This window comes from Oncorhynchus mykiss, chromosome 17, assembly GCF_057628025.1.
Source record: "Oncorhynchus mykiss isolate SJ-2025 chromosome 17, ASM5762802v1, whole genome shotgun sequence".
Lineage (NCBI taxonomy): Eukaryota > Metazoa > Chordata > Actinopteri > Salmoniformes > Salmonidae > Oncorhynchus > Oncorhynchus mykiss.
The window spans coordinates 6,851,062-6,875,756 of NC_143038.1; the positions used below are offsets into that span (position 1 = coordinate 6,851,062).

General features: G+C 41.9%; 1 long non-coding RNA gene across 4 annotated transcripts in view; it reads left to right on the forward strand.

Annotated features, from left to right (window-relative positions):
- The window catches only part of LOC149975700 (uncharacterized), a 138,712-nt gene that overhangs the window by 59,578 nt on the left and 54,439 nt on the right, over positions 1–24,695 (forward strand). For 2 of the 4 annotated variants that reach the window (XR_016487706.1, XR_016487707.1), the window contains one exon: positions 15,054–15,184. The exons of 1 other annotated variant lie outside the window; for it this stretch is intronic. This is a non-coding gene — a long non-coding RNA (uncharacterized LOC149975700). Of the gene's footprint in view, positions 1–15,053; positions 15,185–15,353; positions 16,279–24,695 lie in introns of those variants that run through there. One more of the 4 variants, XR_016487708.1, reaches the window with a different exon arrangement.

A 24,695-nucleotide genomic window follows, 5' to 3' on the forward strand; every position in this document is an offset into this window, starting at 1 on the left:
GTCAAGAGGAGACAAGGAACAGCTGGGGGAAAGCGGGGGAGAAAAGGTAACCTAATACGACCAGCAGAGGGAGACAGGGTGAAAGGAAAGGACAGAAAGACACAACATGACAATACATGACAGTAACAGATTACATTCATGTTCTGACTATCTTTGAAACTCACTTATGATGATACTGTGGTAGCAATACAAGGTAAAACATTTAAAGAAAAGACAGAAATGGCAATGGTGGAGGTGTTGCTGTTTATATTCAGAACCACATTCCTGTAAAGCTTAGAGAGGATCTCATGTTAAATACTGTTGAAGTAATATGGCTACAGCTTCATCTGCCTCACCTAAAGCCCATTCCTGTGGGAAGCTGCTATAGACCTCCACATCTTAACAGTCAGTATCTGGATAACGTGTGAAATTCTTTATAATGTACAGTGGGGCAAAAAAGTATTTAGTCAGCCAACAATTGTGCAAGTTCTCTCACTTAAAAAGATGAGAGAGGCCAGTAATTTTCATCATAGGTACACTTCAACTATGACAGACAAACTGAGAAAAAAATTCCAGAAAATCACATTGTAGGATTTTTAATGAATTTCTTTGCAAATTATGGTGGAAAATAAGTATTTGGTCAATAACAAGTATGGTGTCCTTTGGCTGCAACTCAGCATTCTTTGTCCTCCAAACACGACGAGTTGAGTTTTTACCAAAAAGTTATATTTTGGTTTCATCTGACCATATGACATTCTCCCACTCTTCTTCTGGATCATCCACATGCTCTCTAGCAAACTTCAGACGGGCCTGGACATGTACTGGCTTAAGCAGGGGGACACGTCTGGCACTGCAGGATTTGAGTCCCTGGCGGCATAGTGTGTTACTGATGGTAGGCTTTGTTACTTTGGTCCCAGCTCTCTGCAGGTCATTCACTAGGTCCCCCCGTGTGGTTCTGGGATTTTTGCTCACCGTTCTTGTGATCATTTTGACCACACGGGGTGAGATCTTGCGTGGAGCCCCAGATCGAGGAAGATTATCAGTGGTCTTGTATGTCTTCCATTTCCTAGTAATTGCTCCCACAGTTGATTTCTTCAAACCAAGCTGCTTACCTATTGCAGATTCAGTCTTCCCAGCCTGGTGCAGGTCTACAATTTTGTTTCTGGTGTCCTTTGACAGCTCTTTGGTCTTGGCCATAGTGGAGTTTGGAGTGTGACTGTTTGAGGTTGTGGACAGGTGTCTTTTATACTGATAACAAGTTCAAAAAGGTGCCATTAATACGGGTAACGAGTGGAGGACAGAGGAGCCTCTTAAAGAAGTAGTTACAGGTCTGTGAGAGCTAGAAATCTTGCTTGTTTGTAGGTGACCAAATACTTATTTCCACCATAATTTGCAAATAAATTCATTAAAAATCCTACAATGTGATTTTCTGGATTTTTTTTCCTCATTTTGTCTGTCATAGTTGAAGTGTACCTATGATGAAAATGACAGGCCTCCCATCTTTTTAAGTGGGAGAACTTGCACAATTGGTGGCTGACTAAATACTTTTTTGCCCCACTGTATGTGATATCAGCAGAGAGGTATGTTTTCTGAGTGATTTAAATATTGACTGGCTTTCATCAAGCTGCTCACTCAAGAAAAACCTTCAAATTGTAACCAGTGCCTGCAACCTGGTTCAGGTTATCCGTTAACCTACCAGGGTAGTTACAAACAGCACAGGAATTAAATCATTGATCACATCTTTACTAAGGCTGCTGAAATTTGCTTGAAAGCAGTATCCAGATCCATCGGATGTAGAGATCACAATATAGTAGCCATATCTAGGAAAACCAAAGTTCAAAAAATTGGGCCTAACATAGTGTATAAGAGGTCATACAATACGTTTTGTAGTGATTCCTATGATGTTGATGTAAACAATATTTGTTGGTCAGTGGTGTGTAATGAAGAGCTAACAGACGCTGCACTTAACATATTCATGAAATGGCTTATTCCAGTTATTAATAAGCATGCACCCATTAAGAAAATGACTAAACTGTTAAATCCCTGTGGATTGATGAATCAATGTAAATTGTCCGATGGCGATTTTATTAATTGTTCAGCAGTCTTATGGCAGAAGCTGTTGAGGAGCCTTTCGGTCCTAGACTTGGCCCTCTGGTTACCGCTTGCCATGCGGTAGCAGAGAAAACAGTCTAACTTGGGTGACTGGAATCTCTGACAATTTTATGGGCTTTCCTCTGACACCGCCTATTATATAGGTCCTGGATGGTAGGAAGCTTGGCTCCAGTGATGTATTGGGCCATTCGCATTACCCTATGTAGCGCCTTATGGTCAGATGCTGAGCAGTTGCCATACCAGGCTGTGATGCAACTGGTCAGGATGCTCTCGATGGTGTAACTGTAGAACTTCTTGAGGATCTGGTGACCCATGCCAAATATTTTCAGTCTCCTGAGAGTAAAATGTTTTGTTGTGCCCTCTTCACGACTGTCTTGGTATGTTTGGACCATGATAGTTCGTTGGTGATGTGGACACCAAGGAACTTGAAACTCTCGACCCGCTCCACTTCAGCCCCATCAATGTTAATGGGAGCATGTTTGGCTCGCCTTTTCCTGTAGTCGACAATCAGTTCATTTGTCTTGCTCACATTGAGGGAGAGGTTGTTGTCCTGGCACCACATTGCCAGTTCTCTGACCTCCTCCTTATAGGCCATATCATCGCTGTTGGTGATCAGGCCTACCACTGTTGTGTTGTCAGCAAACTTGATGGTGTTAGAGTCGTGTTTGGCCACACAGTCATAGGTGAAAAGGGAATACAGGAGGGACCAAGTACACACCCCTGAGGGGCCACAGAGTTAAGGATCAGCGTGGCAGACGTGTTCTTGCCTACTCTTACCACCTGGGGGCAGGCCGTCAGGAAGTCCAGGATCCAGTTGCAGAGGTTGGTGTTTAGTCCCAGAGTCCTTAGCTTAGTGATGAGCTTCGTGGGCATTATGGTGTTGAACGCTGAGCTGTAGTCAATGAACAGAATTCTCACATAGGTGTTCCTTTTGTCCAGGTGAGAAAGGGCAGTGTGGAGTGCGACTGAGATTGCGTCATCTGTGGATCTGTTTGGGCGGTATGCGAACTGGAGTGGGTCTAGGGTGTCCGGGAGGATGGTGTTGATGTGAGCCATGACCAGCCTTTCAAAGCACTTCATGGCTACCGACGTGAGTGCCACGAGGCAGTAATCATTTAGGCAAGTTACCTTTGCTTCCTTGGGCACAGGGACTATGTTGGTCTGTTTGAAACATGTAGGTATTACAGACTCGGTCAGGGAGAGGTTGAAAATGTCAGTGAAGACACTTGACAGTTGGTCCGCGCATGCTTTGAGTACACATCCTGGTAATCCGTCTGGCCCAGCGGCTTTGTGAATGTTGACCTGTTGAAAAGGTTTTGTTCACATCGGCTACCGAGAGCGTTATCACACAGTCATCCAGAGCAGCTGGTGCTCTCGTGCATGCTTCAGTGTTGCTTGCCTCGAAGCAAGCATAAAAGGCATTTAGCTCGTCTGGTAGGCTCGCGTCACTGGGCAGCTCGTGTCTGGGTTTCCCTTTGTAGTCCGTAACAGTTTAAGCCCTGCCACATCCTACGAATGCTAGAGCTGGTATAGTAGGATTCTTTGTATTGACACTTTGCTTATTTTATTGTTCGTCTGAGGGCATAGCAGGATTTCTTATAAGCGTCCGGATTAGTCTCCCGCTCCTTGAAAGCGGCAACTCTAGCCTTTAGCTCGATGCTTATGTTGCCTGTATTCCATGGCTTCTGGTCAGTCACTGTGGGGACGACATCGTCAATGCACTTATTGATGAAGCCGATGACTGAGATGGTGTTCCAGTCTGTGCTCGCAAAACAGTCTTGCAGTGTAGCATCCGTGTCATCTGACCACTTCCGTATTGAGCGAGTCACTGGTACTTCCTGCTTTAGTTTTTGCTTGTAAGCAGCAATCAGGAGGATAGAATTATGGTCAGATTTGCCAAATGGAGGGCGGGAGAGAGCTTTGTATGCATCTCTGTTTGTGGAGTAAAGGTAGTCTAGGATTTGTTTTTCTCTGGTTGCACATGCTGGTAAAATTTTGGTAAAACTGATTTAAACTTTGCCTGCATTAAAGTCCACTAGGAGCGCCGCTTCTGGGTGAGCATTTTCTTCTTTGCTTATGGACTTAGAGTTGGTTGAGAGTGGTCTTAGTGCCAGCTTCGTTCTGTGGTGGTAAATAGACGGCTACGAATAATATACTGTATAGTAGATGAGAACTCTCTTGGTAGATAGTGTGGTCTATGGCTTGTCATAAGGTACTCAAGCGAGCAGTACCTCGAGACTTCTTTAATATTAGATGTGTTACCAATCAGCCTGTTACCAACCTTTAGTAAACTTTTGGGAAAAATGTATTTCTCAATACTATTTTATTGTACAACAATTGACAACAGACTTTCAGCACGCTTATTGGAAAGGACATTCAACATGCACAGCACTTACACAAATGACTGATAAAAAATACTTTTGTTAGACTTCAGTGCGGATTTTGACATTATCGATCAAAATCTGCTGCTGGAAAAATATATCTGTTACGGCTTTACACCCCCTGATATATTGTGGATAAAGAGTTACCTGTCTAACCACTCCAACATAATCCAGGTGGATTCAGGAATTCCCGTGAGCAGCTGTCTAGGCCCCTACCTTTTTCAATCTTTACTAATTACTTTGAGTAAAGCCAGTGTGTCCATCTATATAGGCGTATGACTCAACACTATACACGTTAGCTACTATAGTGACTGAAATGACTGCAACACTTAACAAAGAGCTGCAGTTAGTTTCAGAGTGGGTGGCAAGGAATAAGTTAGTCCTAAATATTTCTACAACTAAAAGCATTGCATTTGGAAGAAATCATTCACTTAACCCTAAACCTCAACTAAATGTTGTAATAAATCATGTGGAAATTGAACAAATTGAGTCAAACTGTCAGGGTCAAAACACTCATACAACAGTAGCTAAGATGAGAAGTCTGTCAATAATAAAGCACTGTTCTACCTTCTTAATATAATGAAGCACTGTTCTACCTTCGTAATATAATAAAGCACTGTTCTACCTTCTTAATATAATAAAGCACTGTTCTACCTTCTATAATATAATAAAGCACTGTTCTACCTTCTATAATATAATAAAGCACTGTTCTACCTTCTATAATATAATAAAGCACTGTTCTACCTTCTTAATATAATAAAGCACTGTTCTACCTTCTTAATATAATAAAGCACTGTTCTACCTTCTATAATATAATAAAGCACTGTTCTACCTTCTTAATATAATAAAGCACTGTTCTACCTTCTTAACAGCACTATCAACAATGTAGGTCCTACGGGCCCTAGTTTTGTCGCACCCGGACTACTGTTCAGTTGTGTGGTCAGGTGCCACAAAAAGGGACTTAGGAAATGTGCAATTGGCTCAGAACAGGGCAGCACGGCTGGCCCTTGGATGTACACAGAGAGCTAACATTAACAATATCCATGTCAATCTCTCATTGCTTGAAATGGAGGAGAGATTGACTTCATCACTACTTGTATTTATGAGAGGTTTTGACATGGTGAATGCACCAAGCTGTCTGTTTGAATTACTGGCGCACAGCTCGGACACCCATGCGTACCCCACAAGACATGCCACAAGAGGTGTCTTCACAGTCTCCAAGTCCAGAACAGACTATGGGAGGCACACAGTACTACATAGAGCCATTGACTACATGGAACTCTATTCCACATCAAGTAACTGATGCAAAAGCAGTAAAATTTGATTTTTTAAAAACAAATAGGAAATATACCTTACGGAACAGTGGGAACTGTGAAGCAACACAAACATAGGCACCTACACATGCATACACATGCACTATACGCACACATGAATTTTGCATTGTAGATATGTGGAAGTGGTGGAGTAGGGGCCTGAGGGCCCACAGTGTGTTGTTATACCTGTGAATGTATTGTCATTTCTTTTTTAAATGTAATAAATATATATACAAATGTATATTTTATTTTCAAGCAATTGAGGTTTGCTGCACTACGATGCTCCCAAACTCTCCTCGACATGTCAGTGAATGGTTTGACCCAGCCCTGTCTGACCTCACATCAGCTCTTTGGTGCACATCACTCTGAGCTCAGGGAGATGGGTGACGGCATGTCGCTGTGGCCTTTGAACCTGTTGTTGACAACTTTAGGCCACCTCAAGTTGCAGCGAGAGAGGTTCGTACATCTCATGAATATTGTAGCAGGAATGGCGATGACATAAAATCTTCTATTCATTTATACCAAGGAAGGAATTTTAATGCTTTTCCTGTTGCGGTATTGGCGTGGGAGTTATAAGAAAAGTCAGAAGGTAAATATGCAAATATTAATAAATTGTGATGTATTGTCATCAGTTTTAACTTCTGTCTTCTTCTATGTTCATCTTGACAGTACCAGAATATTTTATTTATTTAAATAAAACATTACAGATTGACTAATCTCTATTCTACAGGGTGCTTGTTAAATGTCAGGCAGTGTTAATATTAAGTGTAGCTTGAATTTAGCATGTATGTATAGTACATGTAGTACATTTACATTACATACAGGTTAAGTCAAGCATAAACACACTATAGCCATGCTGTCATACTAAAAAATGTCTGCAGTTTGTTCAATCACACAAAGCCAGACTGAGGCCGAGACAGTGGTGGTAGAGACTAGCGATGTTAAACATGCGTGAAGTCCAGCTCTCTCTCTCTCTGCACATGTTAGTGTTAATCCAGACTGAACACTCCCTCTAGTGATGGACACAGGCAGTTCATGAGGACAAACCAACAGGCACTGTGAATGTGGCAATCCACAACAGACTCAGAGACTTCCCTCACAGGCTAGTTTGTATGTGATAATGTGCTGTTCCCACTGCTAACTAGGAAACATAGTGTATTGAGAGGATGGTTGATACTGTAGGTCTTAGAATATAGGTCTATATTGGATAAAAACACATGCATGAACTCTCTCTGTCCCTCCATCTGTCTCTCTTTCTCACAAATACAAATACAAATACACACATGTACAAGCTAGTTACAGCCGCAAGAGACACCAGCGCATGAGAGCGTGTGACATCCGGCATCGAGGAAGCACGTGTAGAACTGGTCAACTAAATAGGCCGCATGTAATTAGAGTGTGAATCCAATTGGTGCAATATCAGCTGATGCAATCAACCACACTCAGGTTTCCCTTCTGAACTGGCTAGGCCTAATTTCACATGCATAGATAATGAAAGCATCCTGATTGAACACTTCTTCCTATGTGTCAAGCATGTTCATTTGTATTTAAGCGGGGTGCTACCGCCCATCATTACCTGATGGTTTGTCTTCCATACATATACACCGGCTATACACCTATACGCCGTGGGAACCAAATGAGAGGTAAACACATGTAGTAATGCCTTCAATGTTACATGATAATAATCAGCCAACCGGCATGTGTGCGTGTGTGTGCGTGCGTGCGTGCGGGTGACTGTGTGTGCACTGAAACCATACTGTTTGAAGATATTCACACTGATTGCATTAATTATTAAAGTTTTGAATTCATTCATACCCTGGAGCCATTACATACACTGAGTGTACAAAACATTAGGAACAACTGCTCTTTAGTTGACATAGACTGGCCAAGTGAATCCAGGTGACAGCTATGATCCCTTATTCATGTCACTTGTTAAATCCACTTCAATCAGTGCCGATGAAGGGGAGGAGACAGGTGAAAGAAGGATTTTTAAGCCTTGAGACAATCGAGACATTGGATTGTGTATGTGTGCCATTCAGAGAGTGAATGGGAAAGACAAAAGATCGAGCTGCCTCTGAACAGGTTATTGTAGTAGGTGCCAGGCGCACCAGTTTGAGTGTGTCAAGAACTACAACGCTGCTGAGTTTCTCACAATCAACAGTTTTCCTGTGTGTATCAAGGAACTAAAGGCCATCCAGCCAACTTGACACAACTGTGGGAAGCACTGAAGTCAACATGGGCCAGCATCCCTGTGGAAAGTTTTGAATTGAGGCTTTTCTGAGAGCAAAGGGTAGTGCATCACAATATTAGGAAGGTGTTCCTAATGTTTTATACACACACACACACACACATATATATGTGTGTGTGTACAATCTATAAATGTATAGATTTATATGTATATATGTATATATAATTGATATTTCCTGAGTCCTGCATGAGGCACTGTATTCATTTGTTTTAAATGAGCAACTTACTTTCATTTTTCTGGCCATAGCAGCCAGAAGAGCTAAAAGTAGTGTGTAAGCTGAAACACCTGAAATGTGTCGGGGTAAGTATTTATTTAGTTATACGCTCTTTACCAGTCATTATTGAACTTTACTTTTAACTTAACTTAACTTTTATATATATATGAGAGAGAGAGAGAGAACTTTTAATTTTTGTCTTTCTTTACTGAAACTTTCTCATTTAATTTAAAATAAAAACTCACCCCCCCTCCTTAAAAATAAAACACCAAAATATATCCTGTACTGCAAACATGTACCATACTCAAACTTTCCATCTACCACATGATACAAACCAACATCACAATACCCAAAACAACACACCACTTCTACAACCGTATATCCAAAACATCTTCCCCAGCTATACAGACAGCCCATATGCATATAATTGACAGATTTGGATAGAAAACACTCTAAAGTTTCCAAAACTGTAAAAATATTGTCTGTGGGTATAACAGAACTGATATTGCAGGCGAAAGCCTTAGGATAATGCAATCAGTAAGATTTTGAAACCTCTGTGTTCCGATGCGTGCCTGTCCTCCATTTAAAGGGATATCAACCCGATTCCTTTTTTCTGTGGCTTCCCTAAGGTATCAAAAGTCTTAAGACATAGTTTCAGGCTTTTATTTTGAAAAATGAGCGTGAAGGATCACATTGCGTAAGTGGAGAGGTGGGGGCTCTCAGAGTGAGATGGTGCGCAATTGAGTGAAGCGGCCATTGTTCCTCCCGCTTTTATGGAAAAAGCTACACACTCGGTTGATATACTGTATTATCGAATATATATTTTAAAAACTACCTGAGGAATGATTATAAAAACGTTTGACATGTTTCTGTGGACATTATGAAGACTATTTGGAATTTCCATCTGCGTTGTCGTGACCGCTCTTTCCTGTGGATTTCTGAACATAACGCAACAAACAAACGTCTGTATTTTGGGTAAAAAAATAATCTTAATGGAACAAAATAAACATTTGCTGTGTAACTGGGAGTCTCGTGAGTGAAAACATCAGAAGATCATCAAAGGTAAATGGTTCATTTGATTGCTTTTCTGATTTTCGTGACCAAGCTTCCTGATGCTAAGTGTACATAATGCTAGGTTATCGATAAACTTACAAACGCTTGGATTGCTTTCACTGTAAAGCATAATTTCAAAATCTGAGACGACAGGGTGATTAACAAAAGGCTAAGCTGTGTTTCAAAATATTGCACTTGTGATTTCATGAATATGAATATTTTCTAGTAATATTATTTGACTGTTGCGCTATGCTATTCAGCGGTTGCAGACGAAAATTATCCCAATGTCGCCTGAGCAAACAGAAAATTCAACAAAACACATTTGGCCTTCTCCTTAATCGAATACCTGTATCCCATTATAAACATCCCAACAGTAAAAACCAACCCCAACCTCTCACACAGACATTCCAACAGAGACATTAATGACATTAACCTGGTGCACACAGAAAACACATGAATCACAGTTTCTTTCTTTACACAGAAAGGACACCCCTGCCCAATTCCCGGTTTAACCCGTGCCAACCAGCTGTTAGTGGCCAGGGCCCCATGAAGAACCCTCCACTGGAGGTCCCCTGACCTCTTTGGTACTGGGGGTTTGTAGAGCCCCCTCCATCTAAATCCCACCATTCTCTCCGCCCCACATACCCCCTGCCACTGATGTGCCTTCACTCCTGTTAGGTTCCTAATGTTCCTCACCTTAATGCAGAGGTTGTAGAGGGCTTTACCTCCCACCCCTTCAAACTCCCCCAGGCTCAGAGTGTTAACCTCTAGCAACGAGCAATCCCGTATCCGGGAGCGTAATCATAGCCTCAAGCTCATTACCATAACGCAACGTTTCCTATTCATGAAAATCTCAAATGAAACGAAATAAATATATTGAAACACAAGCTTAGCTTTTTGTTAACAACACTGTCATCTCAGATTTTCAAAATATGCTTTTCAACCAAAGCTACACAAGCATTTGTGTAAGAGTATTGATAGCCTAGCATAGCATTAAGCCTAGCATTCAGCAGGCAACATTTTCACAAAAACAAGAAAAGCATTCAAATAAAATAATTTACCTTTGAAGAACTTCGGATGCTTTCAATGACGAGACTCTTAGTTAGATAGCAAATGTTCATTTTTTCCCAAAAGATTATTTGTGTAGACGAAATAGCTCCGTTTTGTTGATCACGTTTGGCTAAGAAAAAGACCGGAAAATGCAGTCACTTACAACGCCAAACTTTTTTACAAATTAACTCCATAATATCGACAGAAACATGGCAAACGTTGTTTAGAATCAATCCTCAAGGTGTTTTTCACATATCTATTCGATAATCTATCAGTGGTGGCAGTTGGCTTCTCATCAGAAGCAAACGGAAAAATACTGCAGCTGGAGATTACGCAATAATTGCAGCGGAGGGCACCAAGCGACCACCTGGTAGATGTAGTCTCTTATGGTCAATCTTCCAATGATATGCCTACAAATACGTCACAATGCTGTAGACACCTTGGGGAAAATGTGGAAAACGTAAGCTGACTCCTAACTCCTTCACAGCCATATAAAGAGTCATTGGAATGAGGCGGTTTAAAAAAAATGCGGCACTTCCTGATTGGATTTTTATCTGGGTTTCGCCTGTAACATCAGTTCTGTGGCCCTCACATACAATATCTTTGCAGTTTTAGAAACATCAGAGTGTTTTCTTTCCAAAGCTGTCAATTATATGCATAGTCAAGCATCTTTTTGTGACAAAATATCTTGTTTAAAATGGGAACGTTTTTCATCCAAAAATTAAAAGAGCGCCCCCTATATCGAAGAAGTTAAAATCTAACAAGTCCTCCAGACCCCCTTGCCAGTCTCCAGTCTCTGCCGTCACATGCAGTGGCAGAAACATTGGTGGCCCCTACCCCTTTGGCCGCTCAAACACCCCCCCTTACCGGCTCAGACACGTCCTCGTGGACCTCCTCCAGGATGCTCTCCAGCAGCCTAAGATATGTTATTCCTGTTTGTTGTGCCAAGACTTACGGAGTTTTCCACCCCTCCTCTCCCAGCAGTCTCAGGTCACCCAGCCTTTGTAAACCCGCTGCCATCAGTTGCCTCTGCAGGGTGGCCGACTCAACCGATCTCAAAGGGATGGCTGGGTTGTGGAAGATATGCTCCTCCCATACCCACAGCCCAAGCTCCACACCCCCTTCTTATGTGGGCCTAAGCAGCTTCCAGGCCCTCAGTACTGCAGAGTAAAAATCTGAGAGACCTGCTGTACTCAGCCTTTCCAGCTTCATGAGGAACAGCTGCTGGTCCAACCCTAATCTGCCAGCTCTCCTCAACAGCGCGCATGCTGGTTCCCTCCAGCCAACATCAGTATGGTACAGCAGGCTGCACCGAATTTAGCCGGAAAGCAGCCATCCTGCTCTCCAGTTCCACCAGGCCCTGTCCTCCTTTGTGGACAGTCATGTACAACACTGCCACCCTCAGCCAGTGATGGACCGACCAGAAAAAGTCCACCAGCTTGCGTTGCAGGTCTGTGAGCAGAGGACAGCCAGTTTATGCCACAGGGAAGATGCTACCAGGTTGTTGATTATCAACACCCTCCCTCTATATGATACTTGGGACAGGAACACCTCCACCTAGCCAGTCTTGACACCACTGCCTGCGACAGCCCCTCCCAGTTCTTCCTGACCCACTTCTCTGAGCCCAGGTACACCCCCAACACTTTAATCCCTTCACAACCCCACTGCAAACCCCCTGGAAGCAGAGGGGCCCCATCCCCCCATGCCCCACATAACAGAGCTTTACTCTTGCCCCAGTTTTCCTTGGCTGATGAAGCTCCCTCGTACACCTTCAGACTGGTTTCTAGTGCCTGCATTTCCTGACCATTTCTGGCCATCACAGAAACATAATCTGCATATGCTGACAATGCTATGCCTGTCACCACATCCATGCTGTCCAGCATACTCCCTGCAGTCTCCTGCGTAGCAGTCCCAAAAAAGGCTCAATGGCTAGTGTGTATAACTGCCCAGATAGAGGGCATCCTTGTCTAATGCCCCGTCTCACCCAGACTGGCCTACTGAGCCCCCCTCCCACCCAGCATACAACAGTTTCACACAGGTCACAAAACTCTTCCCAGACCCAAACATCACATTAAACAGATACTCATGGTCCACTCTATCAAAAGCCTTCTCTTGATCTTGACCAGTCCAAAGTTCACATTAGAACCTCTCGACAAGTCCAACATGTCTCTGATGTTACCAAACAATATGTTTGGTTTTTATGTACTATCGAGTCCAAATGGGATTTCGGTCTGTTAGAGAGGACCTTGGCAAATATTTTGTAGTCCGCACAGAGTAATGCCACCGGCCTCCAGTTCTTAAGTTCACAGAAGTCCCCTTTTTTGGTCAGGAGAGTCAGAGCCGCCCGATGGCAGCTCATCGGCAACTCTCCTACCCAGACTCATTCAGGCAACACGCAAAAGAAGTCCTGTCCAATTATTCCCCAGAATTTTTTATAAAACTCCACTGGGAGTCCATCAACCCCCGGTGCACGACTGGTGGACATCTGAGTTACGGCCTCTGCCAGTTCATGGGACAACAGAGGAATGTCAATTTCATCCCTATGTGCCAGAGAGAGCTTAGGGAGTCCTGCGAACAAGACTTGAGCACACATAGGATCACACACTTCTGCCCTATACAACTCAGTATAAAACTCCACAGTCCGCTCCCGCATCTCCCCCACCACAGAGGTCACCAGACCATCATACAGCTGTGGACAGCTGTAGACAATGCATACCCTTGGCTTCACCACTCTGTCTTTCCAAACCAAAGGAGGAGGAGCTGGGAGCATCGATCTCCTTGAGAATGGAGAACCTAGCTCTTACAAGTGCTCCCTTTGCTTTAACCTGGAAACTACCCAGGTCCCTACGTAATTCAGCTAAATTAGCTAGTAGAAGGAGCTGAGTGTGCAGGTGTGTATGTAACGGTGTGCTAAATTAGCTAAATTAGCCTGGAGGCCTACATTGCCTTGCCCCAACATCTCTACCTCCATCTCACTAATACAACGCTTCCCCCAATACTCTCCTAGCCTCTGAAGATGAGAGCTGTGTACTGTTGACAGAAAAGCCAAATTTGGAAATTCTCCACATCCCACCATTGACTCAGAGACTCATACTCAGTTTATACTCATACTCAGTTTATTCAGTTTATTTCAAATGGAAGAATCCATGTGTACCAGCATATTCCTTTGTTCATGATGAGGAGCCAGGTGCATGAGTCTACTAAATGTACTGAAATTATTGAAGAAATAAAATGTCTCCAATTATGGTCTATACAGTATGCCTTACAACCTAAATATTACAGTGGACAGTTACTAATTATGCATGAAAGACTTCCATGTGTACAGTACATTACAAAATGCCTTACAAAATGGGCCTGTGTGTGTGTGTGTGTGTGTGTGTGTGTGTGTGTGTGTGTGTGTGTGTGTGTGTGTGTGTATATATATTAGCTCTCTGAAAGAGATGGAGGCATTTCAAAAGACCAGCTCACTACGTTGATAACCTGCCAGATATATAATGAACTCTCGCTGACCAGCACACAGAGTCCCACTCTGCATCTTATGCAAAATCCATAACATCAAGAAAAAAATCATTGCCATTGATCACGCCAAGGCTGGCAGATTTTCCGCAATATTGACATATATGTAGATATTTACTACCAGCAAAGTGCATTACTGGAAGCATCAACTTAAAAAGCAAGTTGCTGGATGAAATAAATGATTATAGTTGAACCCTGCCATTATATTCATAAAGCAGCAGAGCAGGGAATTCTGGGACAGGTAGGGAATAAAAGAGAAAAGAAGGGAAAATTGTGACACAACAGCAAGTGAGTGAATGAATGAGTGAGGCCAGAGTAGACTCAGTCCCCCGTTCAGCCACCCACCCACCCCCGCCACACACACACCAACCCCAACTGCTGTGGTTAAGTTATAGTTTGAGCACTTCAGGCTGCATCAGGCCATCCTTGAGGGCTTATTTCACCACCCATACAATCAGGATCTAAAGCCCAATGAAGATAAAGTAGACCAGTACTAGTGTCTGAGAGCTGGAGAAAACATGTTTGAGTAGGCAGTCAGTCCCCCTCACCTGGCAATAAGAAAATATCTCAAAATGGATGCAAGTTTCTGTCTTCACAATATTTATTAAAGAGTTACAGTTAAGGGGAAATGGAGGCAGGGAGGAAGGCTGAGGTAGACAGTGCACCCAGCAACCCTGTCTTTCAGGCACGCAAGAGCACACACACACATAGAGACACACACACACACTTCCCCCAAACGGGTTAAAAAACAAGTTCATGCAGCATGTAATCATCATTTCAGACGAGCACTGAAACTGTAGGATTTGTTCCTCCTTCATCCGAATGAAATCAAACAAAAAGCAGCAGCCACAACAACAAATTAAACATGTAAGAATGATATGGCTGTGTGGTCCCAAGTCTAAGATTAAGGGTCTCTTTTCCTAGTTTAAAATAAAAAAAACATTCAACATTGGCCATGCTGTCCATGAAGCGTGATTTGTGGCTCGTTCAAAACAACTGTTAACTCGGAACTGCAAAATCTGACTTTAGTGAGTTCAAGACAGATGTGAACTCGGGAAAAACAAGCTACGACTGGGAAAATACGTTTTGAACTTTAATCCAACTCGGAATTGTAAATAGGGAACTCTGGCCTCTTTCTAGAGCTCCGACCTGAAGATCACTGACATCATGATTAAACCTTTTTTCAGAGTTCCCAGTTGTCTTGAAAGCACCATAAATCCAGAGAATGCCAGACTTTGATGACAAAGTGCAATGACTAAATTTGCACACGAAGGACCGTCGCGCCACCTTCATGTTCATGTGAGCACAGCACAACAAGGTGAGTCCAAAAATGTATTGTATGCTGCTGCATAAATTATGTAATATGCCAGGGAGATATGTATACTGTAGCTAACAAAGTAATACTAAATGTATGTTGTGTAGTAAGCTGTTAGTAGCCCATGTACCTCTCCCTAATAATTGTGTCTATTTTCACCTCTTCATTTCAGCTACTGTTCTGACTTGGTGGTACACATGTAGCCTATAACCTGTTTTTGAGAAATGTTATCATTGAATATTGTAAGAGTTTTCATTGTCTGCTTATATGCCCCCTTTATTTATCCTACTGTTCTGACTTGGTGTACAGGGAGAACACTGTAAAAATGGCTCATGTCTGAAATCTGTCGCTGCACATTTCAAAAGTGCTGAACAATTAGTTAGATTCACTACGTTGGTCCTAGCTTGCTCATTAATGTCTTAATCGAAATTATGGATTTCCCCTTATCTTCTTGTCATCCCCTTATGCCATAGTTTATACATCTCAATTGTCAGTAAAAACCACATTTGTTTAAGCAAGCCAGACATATCAGCTATGTTTTTTAAGGCAGTAAATGAGGCTGAATGAACTGTTTCACTGCCAGACAAGGCTCTGCTGATATCCAAGTGTAGCAGTGGTAGGGTGTTGGGACTGCTGTTGGGACAGCTTTCTGTAGGCCCTAACAGTTTGTCGGCGCTGTTTGTCACCGTTATAGTGCAATTAATGTATTGTTTTGTGTTGTGTTGTGTAGTAGATGTGGATTTGCTGGCATGCATCCCACAAGATTGACATGTTAAAATCGTCACTGCCCTTATGTAGACTGACAGATTTTGGTGGCAGAACAACATGAAACAGTTATGGACCAAAATCCGATATGCCATAACAATTATTCTGTGTGAATGTGTAAGCCTGCTATCATGGGCTCATGGCCTGACAATCAATGTAAGTGCACTATTGACCATCAGATATTGATCATATAGGCCTAAGAAGGCATGTTTAGAACAGTGTTATAAGTGTTGTGGATGTTTTGCTAAGAAAGTTAAGAGTAGATCCTCCACTAGATGATTACATTGGCTCTGTATCCCTACAATAATAAACCACAGCAGATGCTGCTTTAAGGAAGCCTTATGATACCCTCATACAAAGTCCACATACTACATAGGCATAGAATCTTATAATTAAACTAGGCCTTAATCAATAGCTTTTGTAAAGGCATTGTGACGGTAGAAGTACCAAGAACAAGTCAGCAATTCAGATGAAAACACAGGCTTTCCTTCTCAAGGAAATGGCATTACAAGTAAAGATATCGAATAATTTATAGCCCCGTCCAAAGTATTAACAACTCTGCCCAGTCAATTCAATTCGATGAATGATCTCGGATCTGAAGCGAAGTAGAGATGATAGCCTATTACCGAGCATATCTATTGCAAAACACAAGACAAATTAAGGATTAGGATTTATTTCACTCGTTTTCATTACATATAAATAAACTACAACTAATTGTGGAATTCACCTGTCAGAGTATGCTATAGTCTAGGCTCTAGCCTGTATGGCCCGGGCACGGCGTCTGCAGCAAGAAAATCTCTTGGTGCGCATAGCAATGCCAGTCCAACCTGTCCCCGAATGCAACCTTCTGGAGGTGCTGAAACTCAGTATTTGGGGTATGTGTGCTGTGCCCAACTGAACCAATGCTCCTGTTACAGTGGATAAAGAGCTCGCTGAAACAGGCCAGTTTTCCGTTGGCAACAGCATGGTATGATCAACAATTACACTGCATGACGAAACGTAATGCTTTATTCATAATACACAAGGCTTTATTCATAAAATCACACGCACTTGGTGAATAATTATCACTTACGCTGCGGTTTTGTCCCGAACAGTAAACCATTGCATGGTTGTGCGCGGAGTAACCGGCCAAGGCGAAAGTAGTGCTGATTAGTTTGGGATTATCTCCCCTGGAAGTCCCTCTCCTCTCGTCCGTGTTTCACTTTAATTCGAATCGGCCCAGTCTTTCTGTCCAGTAACGGACCAGGACTCCTCTCATCCGAGGTATCTCCTTCCAAACCTGGGCCACCGGTGCTCAGGCTCTCGCTAAACATGGGGGTTTCGGGACCGCTTCGCTCACTCAATTTCACTACACCCGGTTGAATCTTCCAGAGCGACTTTTGCGGTAACTCCATCATCAGTGAACCTCGGCTCACCTACCTGTTGGGTGTTGCTTAGTACTCAAGTAATTGGTCAATACTCCAGCCAGACCTGTTCCAGAGCTTTGGCCGCCTGGCTCCGACCAGCAGCCGCGCGCGTACCGGTATCCAGCTGTAATTCCTACAGGTGTATTTGGATCGGCGACGGGCACAATGAGCAAATTATCCCCGCCTTGGCATTCAGCTGGGTATGAGCGGAGATCCGAAACCAGCTACACAGAGTTAAGTGCAAGCAGGGGCGTCAGCTGGGCATGCCAATCTTAGATCAATACCAAAAATGAAAAAGTGGGCTACAAAAAAAGTAATAATTTACTTTCATTACAATCCCTATTAAAATGCCACTACCGTTTATAAACGAAAAACTGGCTTTAGGACCATGCAGATCATTGCTCTGAGAGAAGCGACATGCCTGCGCGCCTTTCTTTCAGAGAGCAGAGACAGTGCCAGACAGTTTGCTTAGCCAGTCAGTCGTTCAGGCAAGGCGCCTATTCCTTTGATGTGGGCATTTGAACACTTCCTCATAAGCCTCGCAGCCAGCTGTTTTATGCACTGGTTACTTTCATGTTGATGTCATGTTGTGTTGTTGATGTCGGCATAGGCTGTGCGTCCAATACACTCCAATTCAGCTTCCCCTGAAATAAATTGAATTTATCAAATGCTATTTAATTACTGGTGCCTTTACATAAATAAATTAAATAATTAAAAATACGAGCATGATTTCTCCACAGAGGATCATTAGCTTATTTTTTTTTAAAGTACTGTGGGTTGTCTTAAGCTGCAATTTGGGCAGCATCCCTGACAAATAGCCTACCAAATAGTTGATTGTTGAGTAACAGCTCTCAGTGAAAAGCAGTTAAATATCCCTAGGACTATCACAATATTTCAAAATACAATCGTAGGAAAAACATAGTTTAGAAAATACTCTAATCTGTTTCTAGTTATCTAAATTCTAAACTCCCAATTGAGCGAACAGTAGACTATTTTATTGGCACCAGAGGAGGACATCGGCCATATCCCAGGTGAGTGCCTGCAGGCCATATTTCCCGGTGAGTGCGCGCATATATTCACTGTCTTTATCATTCGATCAGTACCACTGGAAAGCTTTTTGGGGGACAATAATTTCCTCTTCCTGTCTAGATGGTGATCATATTGTACAATTTGTGTTTCCCCTTGTCGAAGCCTAGATTAGATGGTTGCATTCAAGACCATGTCGTTTTTTACTGATCTGTTTGTCAGTATCAGCATAGTAGGCTACTAATTTGTGCCTTGTTAAAAAAACATACTGGTTATGTATACTGCCATATAAAGTGAAGTAGAATTACATGAAATGGGTTTCTGAAAGGCCACATTTTTCCTGTGCAAAGAAAGGAGAAGAAATGTCTCTCATTAGGCCTTTTTGTCACTACATGCTCAGGCATGCATAGTTCAGATCAGTCTGTTTTGCTAACAATTATTCAACTAAATTATGACTATAATCTATAGTCTATCTTCCTATCTTACATTAGCCTGCAAATGTGATGATAGATGCATGCAATCCTTTATTATAAAGGTGCAATTTGATGGTGAAAAAATAGCTTCCCTAAACTTAAAACTCATGAGATGCCTATGGATGTCCAGCCAGGTCATCCATAATACATGTCAGTATTAGACGTCCACCATGTCCGTGAACTCCGGGAGATTATGTGGAAACTGGCCACTAGGGGCAATGGTGAGCACTGTTACCTTAACTTCCCAAAAAATCTGAACTGACACCACTGGTTGACCTTAACAAGGGCCCCAAGACCATAGGAAGCAAAATAGCCCCATAACATCAAAGATCCGACCCCATATTTTACTGTAGGAATGAGGTAGTTTTCTCCATATGCTTCTGTTTTTTAATGTCAAACCCACTACGGGTATCCGTGGCCAAAGAGCTCTATTTTCATGTCATCTGACCAGAGCACCGGTTCCAATCCAAGTGCTAAGGATCTGGAAAGATTCTGTATGGAGGAACGATCTAAGATCCCACCCAACTTTTTTCCCAATTAATCATAACGTTTTTTGCACGGGTAGGGTGCTAGAGTATCGAAAACAAGGGTACCAATCATTTCGACCCCTATCTTTTTGAGATTTGTTTTAATACTTGTTAAACAATCTCTTTCTCTGAGTATTGTATTAGTAGGATTAAAGGCATGAGCTGGCACACGCCCTAAAAAAGGTTGGTAGAGGTGCTGACTAATGGCGCGTAAACTGTATGCTATAAAAATACATTAAGAGAGTTGCACACTCTATATACAAGCTCCTAGTTATTTATTTGGTTTATACAGGTATCTATTATGTTACTCTACCAGGGGGAAAGGTTACATTGAGATCCTGCTACTACAGAGGGAGGCCTACTGGATCTCCTATCTAAAAACACTGACCCCTAGTGGTCTGAACACTGACTTTGACCTCAGGCACATTTTATGAACAAGTCTGCTAAATGAACATTCTTTCTACAGTGCATCAGCGTGCGTCAAAGAAATTCCCTTTGTTGATTATGCTTATTATGCATTGCGGTTTAACCAAACAATTACACGTAACAAATATGAAATGAAATGGAAACAATGAAATATATATATGAAATGTAAAAAATAGTGATGCAATTACTATGTACAATATCTAATGATGTTGCAAAATGATAACAAAAGCCTAATACATTCAACTTGCTGTAAACTATTGTCTTTTTAACAGTATTTTTTTTAAATTCTCATCACCCTAATTACTATAACACACCCGTCACTATTGTCATTGGTTGCACTATTGTACTGTTTGTAAACCTAACCTGGTTCAAGCATTTATGACATTACCCTGAAGAACGCAAACGTTGGTAGTTTACCCAATACATGACTGGGAGCTTGTATGTAGAGTGTGAGATTCTCTTTATTTATTTTTATAGCAATTGTATTAGCATAAAATAATATAATTTCCCAATTGTATTTTAGCATAGAATATAGCTTAGTATTTGTATTATTTATTTTATATATTATTTTTTGCTAATCTTTATCAAGGGTGCCTGTCAGCGTCGTGTGTATAGGTGGCAAGGAAGTTTGGCGCAGGAGAGTCGAAATAGAGTGTAAATGGAGTCTTTTAATAACTGTCCACAGAACATGCTCCATAACACTAAATAGTACAGACATGAAAAGCCATGGGTACGAGGACCCATCGCGCACCAATACAACAAATAAACAACACTGACAATAAAACAATCTCTGACAAAGACATGAGGGGAAACAGAGGGTTAAATACACAACAGTTAATGAATGGGATTGAAAACAGGTGTGTGGGAAGACAAGACAAAACCAATGGAAAATGAAAAATGGATCAATGATGGCTAGAAGACCGGTGACGTCGAACGCCGAGCACCGCCCGAACAAGGAGAGACAACGACTTCAGCAGAAGTCGTGACAGTGCCAATAATTATGGACCTGACTATAAGTGTTGATCTAGCTAAGCAGGTGTTTTTTCATTCTGTAGCCCTTCCAGAATAGAACTAATACACATTCCAAATGATTTAAAACAGGTGGTTTAGGTTCAATGGATGCCTTTGAATTATTGCCCCCTTCTGTATAACAAAAGCTGTGACTGATACGCAGTAAATACATCTGTAATATCACCCCAAATTTTATATGCTCAACATGAGCATTCATCCACAATACTGAATCACCATTCCCCATCTGGGTTATGAATGCATTCAACATTATCATACTTTCAGACGAGCTGGCACCTCCATAAATCATCCCATCGAGTTCTTAACAGTGAATTTGTCTTGAATCTTGACAACCCCAATGAAGTTACATAGTAGTCTGGTAGCAGTGAAAAAAATGCAAACTTTAGCTCAACATCCATGATTAGTTAGGTTGACTCCATAAGCTTGAATATCAAGGACAAATGTCAACATGGACAGGATAATTTGTTCAGATCATTATTGTTTGCCCTAGCCTGCCAGGAGTGCAAGATGGGCAGGGTTTACTCTTTTGAAATTACTCTAATAGTTCCACTGCACCAGACAAGCTCAATCAATCAATGGGTCTAACCCATACACAGTAGCCTGCAATAGACAGCATGGTAGAAAATCAAATGCCAACCAAACTGGGGCAATCAGATAAAGTATGACTCTGATCAAAAGTTCAGAGAACATATCAAAATCATTCCAGACATAGAAACAAAACAAAATGTTGACTCAGCAATAGCTTAATCTCAGGGGGTTCCCTGTCCCAATTAGATAGCATTTTTAATGTCTACATCCAAAGTGCCTTTGAAAGAATTCACCCCCCTTGGCACGTTTCCCATTTTGTTGCCTTACAACCTGGAAATAAAATACATGTTTTGGGGATGGTTTGGTTCATTTGATTTTCACAACATGCCTACCACTTTGAAGATGCAAAATATTTTGTTGGGGTGAAACATACAAGAAATAAGACAAAAAAAACAGAAAACTTGAACGTGCATAACTATTCACCCCCCGAAGTCAATACTTTGTAGAGCCACCTTTCGCAGCAATCACAGCTGAATGTCTATTGGGGTATGTCTCTATAAGCTTGGCACATCTAGCCACTGGGATTTTTGCCCATTCTTCAATGCAAAACTGCTTTACGCTTCTGCTACTCTCTGTTCATCATATATGCATAGTCACTTTAACGATACCTACATGTACATACTACCTCAATAAGCCTGACTAACAGATGTCTGTATATGGCCTTGCTACTCTTTTTTCAAATGTCTTTTTACTGTTGTTTTATTTCTTTACTTACCTACACACACATACCTTTTTTTCGCAACATTGGTTAGAGCCTGTAAGTAAGCATTTCACTCTAAGGTCCACACCTGTTGTACTCACGTGACAAATAAACTTTGATTTGATTTGATATACCAGGAGTTCTCTGGGCTCTCTGCCCACCCCTTTCTCTTTCTCTCTTTCTGGCCCCCCATTTCCTCTTTCTCTCTTTCTGCCCCCCTCCCCCTCTTTCTCTCTTTCTGCCCCCTCCCCCTCTTTCTGTCCCTTCTCTCCCTCTATCTCTCTTTCTGTCTCCATCTCTTCTCTCCCTCTCTTTCTGTCCCCATCTCTCTCTGTTCCCACTCTCCCCCCTCTCTTCCTTTGCCCTCTTTATCATCACACACTTTGTCTCTTCCCCTCTCTCTCTCTCTCTTTCACTTTCTAAAGGTATTCTTCTGGTGTCTTCTGTGATTGGACATTAGCTATTCGCTCTAACTCCCGAGAAGCTGTGATAACTTCAAACGTCTCCTGGCTTATTGGCATTAGCTAGTCTAGAATGACAGTGAACAAAAGCGAGGTGAAACGCTGACACGGGAAAGGCAAATAACAGGCTATTTGCACATGTCCTTGCACCTTGTAGCCGAGAGTAATTATCTCTCTCTCCGGGAGTCAAACGCTGAGCACTATAATGGCAACATTCTGCTACAAATGTGACCATCTTTTAGATATGTATCATTATTCTTCCCTTTTCCCTCATCTGTCTTTAAGGTTATTGATGGTTGATGGTACAGGGTCCATCACAGACATCAGAGACTGAGCTAAATAAAGGCTTTGTACGCCTTTACCACCCGGCACCAAAGCATGTCATTATGACTTCAGCAAGTAAGCATTAGTTTCAATGTCTTTTGTGTCACAGGCAGGAGTACTGAAGAATATAATAATTTACATCAAAACCATTGATAGACATTGATTTGTATGATTCTTAATTTATTCAGGGAAAAACCATTGAGACCATGGTCTCATTCCCAAGGGTGCCCTGGTCACAACAAGACAACACAATGTAAAACAAAACAGCAATCAACACAATACACACTATTTATGAAACATGTTACAGTCCTCAGCTACAAGGTCCTCAACTAACACCCTCACATCCAGAATACAGAACCATGTCTAGCATTAACCTGAACATATAGTCCAAGTAGCTGGCACGAGATCATTATATCATACTATACACCCCAAATATCTGATGACAAACTACTGTACATGAATGACATCTAATCTGATGAAAGAAGAGTCCCAATTAAGGCCCCAGTAAGGCAGATAGAGATATGTTAATTGACACTGAAGACGGAAGGTCAGAGAGGAGAACGAGGGAGCCTAATTAGCTGAGGTTCCCGTGTAGCCTATCAAGTTGCACATCAAACTCACTTTGGTGGGGAGTCTTTCGTTCTGGCTTAAACCTCACATAATTCCATATACATGTCAAATGAATGCGTGTTCTAAGCTAGGTTGTATTATCCACCGCCGTACCATCATTAAAGACTCACTGCCTCATGATCTTTTAGCTGCATGGACTTTCCCTTTGAACATGGAAACTGACCACGAGTGGGATACCGTGTTTCCTCCTTTTGAAAGGTACACATTGTAAGACTAAAGGAGGGAAGTAATGAGTGTAGCTAGCTATCCACCTTCCTTGAACTCCCTTTGCAACAAGGAAACCACGATTGTGACTTAATGTCCCCTTTTAAATGGGACACATTTTCTAAGACTAAAGGAAGGAATTCCTGCTAGCTACCATCTACTCAGTGTTTACTTTACATGCTATAAAGTAATTGTTATAGTTAGTTAGCCACCGTTTACACATGATTTTGCCAGTGTCTCATTTTGAATGGTACACATGTTCTGAGTCTAAGGAATTGTTGTAGCTAGCTAGCAAAGGCCTTTAGAAAGGTACACGTTTTCTTACACTCTATAAAGGAATTGTTATAGCTACTGTCGGGAACCTTACTAATTAATTTGGCAGTGGAAGGTACAAAGAGAGATGGACAGCTAATCTGCTGTCGTTATAGCTTTCTCATTCATTAAGAGGACATCCTAATTGGTGCAGCAGTAGAGCAAATTGCCCAAACAGTTTGCAGTGCTTTGGATTAGGTAATTACATGTACAATCAATTAATATGCCCCATCATAGGTTTTACTTATGCGGCAGGTAGCCTAGTGGTTAGAGGGTTGGGCCAGTAACCGAAAGGTTGCTGGATCGAATCCCTGAGCCGAGAAGCTAAAAATCTGTCATTATGCCCCTGAACAAGGCAGTTAACTCACTGTTCCCCGGTAGGCCGTCAATCTAAATAACATTTTGTTCTTAACTGACTTTCCTAGTTAAATAAACAATAATAAGCTTTACTTTGAGCATACACCCATACATAGAGTGAAGTCAAGTTGCTCTAATGTAATTTCACCAATAGAAAAGACTGTTGCTGTAAGAAACAGATTGATGATCTAGCAAGGATTTATCTTATCTTGGGGAAATTGGCAACACTTGAGTGAAAAATAGTTGACCTACAAAATAGAGCTGAGTCAAGACAGGTCACATCTCA